The sequence below is a fragment of the Montipora capricornis genome, chromosome 6 (assembly GCF_036669925.1).
Source record: "Montipora capricornis isolate CH-2021 chromosome 6, ASM3666992v2, whole genome shotgun sequence".
In the NCBI taxonomy this organism is placed as follows: Eukaryota; Metazoa; Cnidaria; class Anthozoa; order Scleractinia; family Acroporidae; genus Montipora; species Montipora capricornis.
Window position 1 is genome coordinate 32670611 of NC_090888.1, and position 6989 is coordinate 32677599.

The window sequence follows — 6989 nt, forward strand, 5'->3', positions numbered from 1 at the left end:
AGAAGAGTTTATAAGAGCCGTTGTAAATGCATGTCTCTAAAGGGAGAATGCTCATCAAATTGCAAGTGTCAAGGGGAATGTGGAGGAGTTAAGTGCAAGAATGACAACACAACACCTAAAAAATCAACGAAAAATCAAAGAATGTCATGGAAACGTGGATCCCATCCCATAACCTCTAGCCCAACCAAAAAGCCTATTGAAAAGAAGGCTACAACAGGGTCTCTCAATGCTTTAGAGTTTTTTGTTCTTTTTTCCATAGTAAAATATGCTATATCAAAAGACTTATGCTTCAACTGCGAACAGATTTCCAATCTTTATAATGAAATCGCTGACTTACTTTTACAACACGATACTCTTATGTTCCTTCCAATAGAGACACATTCACAAGGAGAATTAGAACACTGTATTAGACTTGTGAACAAAAATCAGCGAAATGACGTCTAGTGGACGTCAATGGAGGCGTCTGATAACAGTAATTAATGCTATACCATCGGTAAAATGAACCTTTTGCAATCAGTGAAAGAAAATCATTGACCCAATAAACACTTAACAGCTGATTTTTAATCAATGCCTTCTTAGAAATCATAGCTATAAGCCATCAAGCAGGGGCACCCAACGTCAATTTTCGGAAAATATCTTTTTGGAAGGCGATTTGAGATCTAGAATTTTCGGAACATTTGTTGTAAAATATTTTGCTTGCCTGCCCTGTCCTAGGATTTTCGAACATCTGAAAAATGGTATAATTGCCCAATTTAAACGGATTTTTACCCTAAAAAGGTCACCTAGAATTTTCGGGAGCCTTTTTTCTGGCTGAAATTTTCCAAAAAGGAAAGTTTTGATCTCTATAATTTTCGGATAACTAGACATTCAGCTAGGAAATCCGAACAGATGAAAAATTTTTAGGGGATAACAATATGCCTATATCTACCGTTTAAATACTAAAATACGTTTAACAATGCTATGTTTAAGTAGTTTTAAACTATATTTTCGTTGGGTGCCCCTGATCAAGGACAGTTAAACACGAGAACTTTTGCTTAACGATTTATACGGTAGCTTACGATGAAGAGTTCTTTTATAGTTTCTTTCTCCTCTTTTCCCTTTTTGCGCGAGAAGCAATATTTAAAGGTAATCGAGACTAAAAGATAATTAGCACTAGTTAAGGAAATACGCAGCATTAATGTTTAACGAAAACTTCTTCTATTTGGGCCAGTACGAAAATCTTTCTTGTAATAAACTGACACATACTAACGTGTACGTCGAATATTGATTTAGTGTTATTAACGTTTCACCCCATTCAGCCTGCAATCAAATTTTGTTCCTCCAAGACTGTGCAATTTGGTTATAGACCACTTTCATAAATGGCGACCACTTTTTCATTCTTTTGTATTTATGTTAATTATAATTAGACCTAGTGCCCTCATTTTGAAACAAATACTATCCCCAACCCCAGTCCCTCGGAGAGCCTGCTTGCAGGCTACAAATATTCTTTTGAAATTTGCTCGTCGTAACGAGGCTAGAAAGGCTTATTAGCATTAAAACTGAAAAGAATATTTAATTTGACCACCATTATGAAAGGGGTCTATACACTGAGCCATTTTTTTATACAGTACAACCCCGTTAATTCGACGTCACAAGGGAAAGAGAAATACAGAATTTGGTTCGAAATAGCGGGAAACTCGAAATATCCGAGTTCGAAGCATTCAATATTTTCGTTCTCTTAAATATTGCGTTCTATGGAGGAGAACGAGATCTAATTTTATTGTGTGTGGTTGGTCTTGCGAGATTTCTCCATAAGGGACACCAAATTAGCCGCCCACGAGATTATTTTGTTGTTTGCAGGGTCACCACCCTCGCGGGATTTTTGCAGTCGTATTGATCATTTACAGCCAGCGTGTAAATTCACGCTGATTTTTGACAAGGGACATTTACTAGTAATAATCTCTCAGACAATTTCAACAAATTCGACATTGGCCCAAATTTCCTTTTTTTAGCCTCACGTATTAATACTTTCGATATTGCTTCTTTACATAAATGCGTCGTCGTCCTGGTATCTCGTCTCGTCTAGTGACTACAACACAGTACACAAAGTTCTCCCAACCAACGCTCATTCAAAATCAATGATTTCTCTTAGATTGATGTCTCCTACTGATCCTGAAGTGATGAATGCTCAGGATCCCATTAAATATGAGTGTTCCAATTGAAAAAAAGGGCATTGATGCGTGTGGCATCTACGTTGTGAACTTATTTTAAACACAACATACCTTCTTAATCATACAGATCACACTTAATTAGAGTCCAGCCTATGGCGAAGTATTTCAATCCTGTCACATGAGTCATAGTACTCGGCGCTTATTAACGCTTGATTTTCGCAAAACAGTGCTCAATACATAGAAGTAGAGCGAAGTATATATTGAAGAAAAAAGCAAGTAAAACGACAAGTTCATCCCTACAAGCCTGCTTTGTGGTCGCCCACTAATCAATACCCTGTATTGTTTTAATGTTTTAATTTTCCTTTCCTATGTATATATATATATGTAGTGAATTGCCAATCAACGTGGGTGATTTACATTATCGAATGTAACATTTGCAACTTACAAAATATGTCGGAAAGAGTGAGCCAGGCTTCAACATACGGCTGAACCACCACAGGAATCATATTAAAATGGCTTTTTGTAGTTGCGAAATCACGGAGCACTTCCTCCTTAACCCTAGAACTCATAACTTTGACAACGACGTCACCGTTACAGTTATCGAGCAAATTAAACGTATTGATATGACTGTTCAACGGCAAAAAGAATTACCCCGCGAAAGGGAAATATTTGGCAAAGTAGGCTAAGAACCCTGCAGCCTACTGTACTGAATAAACGTACTGGCTAGAGTTTAGAAGTGCAAAAGACCTTTATAAAGTAGTGCGTACGTTAATGATGTTTAAAAACATAAGTTATAAAGGGCCTTCTGCTCTAGAACGCAAGAACATTACGTCTATAACTAATTGGCACGTGATTACTAAATCACTCTATTTATTACGTCACTTTTTTTTTTTAACCATTTGTAATTATACCTGAAGCAAAAACCCCTGATGAAGGCAGAAGCCGAAACGCGTTGGGTTTGAATTAAAGCAATTTTCTCTCGAGTGCAATTTATATATATAAAACGGAGACCCAACACTGGACAATTGCTGGGGAAATCGAAAAACTGTAACTGTCCTGAGCGGGATTTGAACCCACGTCCCCCTCATCACTAGTCGGGTGTGATTTCTCCAGAATTTGTCCAGTGTTCGGTCTCCCTTAACTCTCTTTAAAAAAACGTCTCCTCCACTTGGACTGTGAATCCATTTGCGATCATCCTGGAGATGATACGCTGTTGGATAAAGGGATTGATTCGTTCTGTGTCCGTTTGAGATAGGTTACTGCCTCAGTTATCTGCAGCTCCTTAAGTTTCTACTTTTCAAACTAGCCAAGCCCTTTACTTTAATGATCATTTAATGCTTCCTCTCAATCAAGTGTTATGACCCCATCTTTTCCTTCCTGTTTAAACTGCAATCAGTCTAGTTGGCTGTCCCTACTGTAGGCAGTATACCTACTGTAGAGAGTATACACACCTGTTCCCGTTATAAACAGTTTAGATATCTGGTCCCATTGTAGATAGTGTAGATAGCTGTTCCTACTGTAGACAATGTAGATAGCTGTTTCTACTGTAGACAGTGTAGATAGCTGTTTCCATTGTAGATAGTGTAGATAGCTGTTCCTACTGTAGACAATGTAGATAGCTGTTTCTACTGTAGACAGTGTAGATAGCTGTTTCCATTGTAGATAGTGTAGATAGCTGTTCCTACTGTAGACAATGTAGATAGCTGTTTCTACTGTAGACAGTGTAGATAGCTGTTTCCATTGTAGATAGTGTAGATAGCTGTTCCTACTGTAGACAATGTAGATAACTGTTCCTCCTGTAGACAGTGTAGATAGCTGTTCCTACTGTAGACAGTGTAGATAGCTGTTCCTACTGTAGACAGTGTAGATAGCTGTTCCCATTGTAGACAGTGTATGTAACTGTTCCTACTGTAGACAGTGAAGATAGCTTCTCCCTTTGTAGAAAGTGTAGATAGCTGTTCCTATTGTAGACAGTGTAGATAGCTGTTCCTACTGTAGACAATGTAGATAGCTGTTCCTATTGTAGACAGTGTAGATAGCTGTTCCCATTGGAGACAGTGTATGTAACTGTTCCTACTGTAGACAGTGTAGATAGCTGTTCCTACTGTAGACAGTGTAGATAGCTGTTCCTACTGTAGACAGTGTAGATAGCTGTTCCCATTGTAGACAGTGTAGATAGCTGTTTCTACTGTAGACAATGTAGATAGCTGTTCCTGTCGGAGACAGTGTAGATAGCTGTTCCCATTGTAGACAGTGTATAACTGTTCCTACTGTAGACAGTGTAGATAGCTGTTCCCATTGTAGATAGTGTAGATAGCTGTTCCTGCTGTAAACAATGTAGATAGCTGTTCCTACTGTAGACAGTGTAGATAGCTGTTCCTACTGTAGACAGTGTAGATAGCTGTTCCCATTGTAGATAGTGTAGATAGCTGTTCCTACTGTAGACAATGTAGATAGCTGTTAAAATATAATAAAAAGGTTGACACTGACTAAAATATTGTGTTGGACGTTTCGGCAACTGCTGTTGCCTTCCTCAGCAGGGATGAAAAATGCAAATAGCTGTTCCTACTGTAGACAATGTAGATAGCTGTTCCTAATGTAGACAATGTAGATAGCTGTTCCTACTGTAAACAGTGTAGATAGCTGTTCCCATTGTAGACAGTGTATGTAACTGTTCCTACTGTAGACAATGTAGATAGCTGTTCCCATTGTAGACAGTGTATGTAACTGTTCCTACTGTAGACAGTGTAGATAGCTGTTCCCATAGTAGACAGTGTAGATAGTTGTTCCTACTGTAGACAGTGTAGATAGCTGTTCCTATTGTAGACACTGTAGATAGCTGTTCCTATTGTAGACACTGTAGATAGCTGTTCCCATTGTAGACAGTGTATGTAACTGTTTCTACTGTAGACAGTGTAGATAGCTGTTCCTATTGTAGACACTGTAGATAGCTGTTCCCATTGTAGACAGTGTAGATAGCTGTTCCCATTGTAGACACTGTAGATAGCTGTTCCCATTGTAGATAGTGTAGATAGCTGTTCCTACTGTAGACAATGTAGATAGCTGTTCCTACTGTAGACAATGTAGATAGCTGTTCCTATCGTAGACAGTGTGGATAGCTGTTCCCATTGTAGACAGTGTATATAACTGTTTCTACTATAGACAGTGTAGATAGCTGCTCCCATTGTAGATAGTGTAGATAGCTGTTCCTACTGTAGACAGTGTAGATAGCTGTTCCTATTGTAGACAATGTAGATAGCTGTTCCTACTGTAGACAGTGTAGATAACTGTTCCTACTCTAGACAGTGTAGATAGCTGTTCCCATTGTAGACAGTGTAGATAACTGTTCCTACTGTAGACAATGTAGATAGCTGTTCCTACTGTAGACAATGTAGATAGCTGTTCCTATCGTAGACAGTGTGGATAGCTGTTCCCATTGTAGACAGTGTATATAACTGTTTCTACTATAGACAGTGTAGATAGCTGCTCCCATTGTAGATAGTGTAGATAGCTGTTCCTACTGTAGACAGTGTAGATAGCTGTTCCTATTGTAGACAATGTAGATAGCTGTTCCTACTGTAGACAGTGTAGATAACTGTTCCTACTCTAGACAGTGTAGATAGCTGTTCCCATTGTAGACAGTGTAGATAACTGTTCCTAGTGTAGACAGTGTAGATAGCTGTTCCCACTGTAGACAGTGTTCCTACTGTAGACAGTGTAGATAGCTGTTCCCAATGTAGACAGTGTAGATAACTGTTCCTACTGTAGACAATGTAGAATTATCTGTTCCTACTGTAGACACTGTAGATAGTTGTTTTTATGTAGACAGTTCATTTTAGTGTACACGAAGAGTAGCTTACACTTTCCTTTAACTCATTTGCATATATTCGTGATAGCGTATCATGAAATTACGACCCTGGGTGAGCTCCAAACTTGAGCCCGTGGTATGGTTACGTGTACTGGTCACATTGGCATACATGAAGGGGCGGACAGACGTACGGACGGAAAATGACTTCATGGCTATTTTACCAAATTTTCTCCCATCGATGGGTTACCAGTATTTTCTTAGCTATGGGCGCGCGGAGCTCCGCTATCATAACAAAGTCAACACCAGCCTCACTTTCATTTATAGGCCAGGTTACTAAGCACACAACTGTTAAGAGGTCTATTAAAGTGGATTGTTTGTCTAGACGTTTTATGCGTCTTGTGCCCGTCTTTATACTAGACGAATTTAACAGACGCAGAAAAAAATATTTGCCCAAGTTCGTCCCAGAAGGATATGATTAAGCGTCTTTTGGTTCGTCCCGTCTTTACACTAGACGGATAACATAAGAGACGAATAATTCGTCTGGACGGATTATGCGTCTGTAGTATAAAACGGTCATTAAGTATGAGATGAGAGTTTCGACTTTGATGCGTGATATTTCCTTTAATTCGTAACATATCAAACATTTCTCACACGGTATTGGAGTGCATTCATCTGCAGTTGTTTTCGCAATGACGTGAAGGGACAAGAGGTTCTGCAGCAGACTCGCTCGTTCTGAGTTTGAGGCCTCAAAACTAAAAGGCAACATTAAATTCCAAAAAACTAAATCGGTATTAGATCGTATTAAAATAATTCAATCTATTAGCTTAAATACTTGTGAAATGTTCGTGGCTAGTATGACGCGGCGTTTCGTCTCGGCCAAGAGACTCTTCAGAGACCTAGAATTCAAAGGCAAACTCGCTGAGCATCGCGCCCAGACTGTCAACATCTGGAACTTGCTAACGGGACTTTAGGCGCGATGCTCAACGAGTTTGCCTTTGAATTCTAAAGGTCTCTGAAGAGTCTCTTGGCCG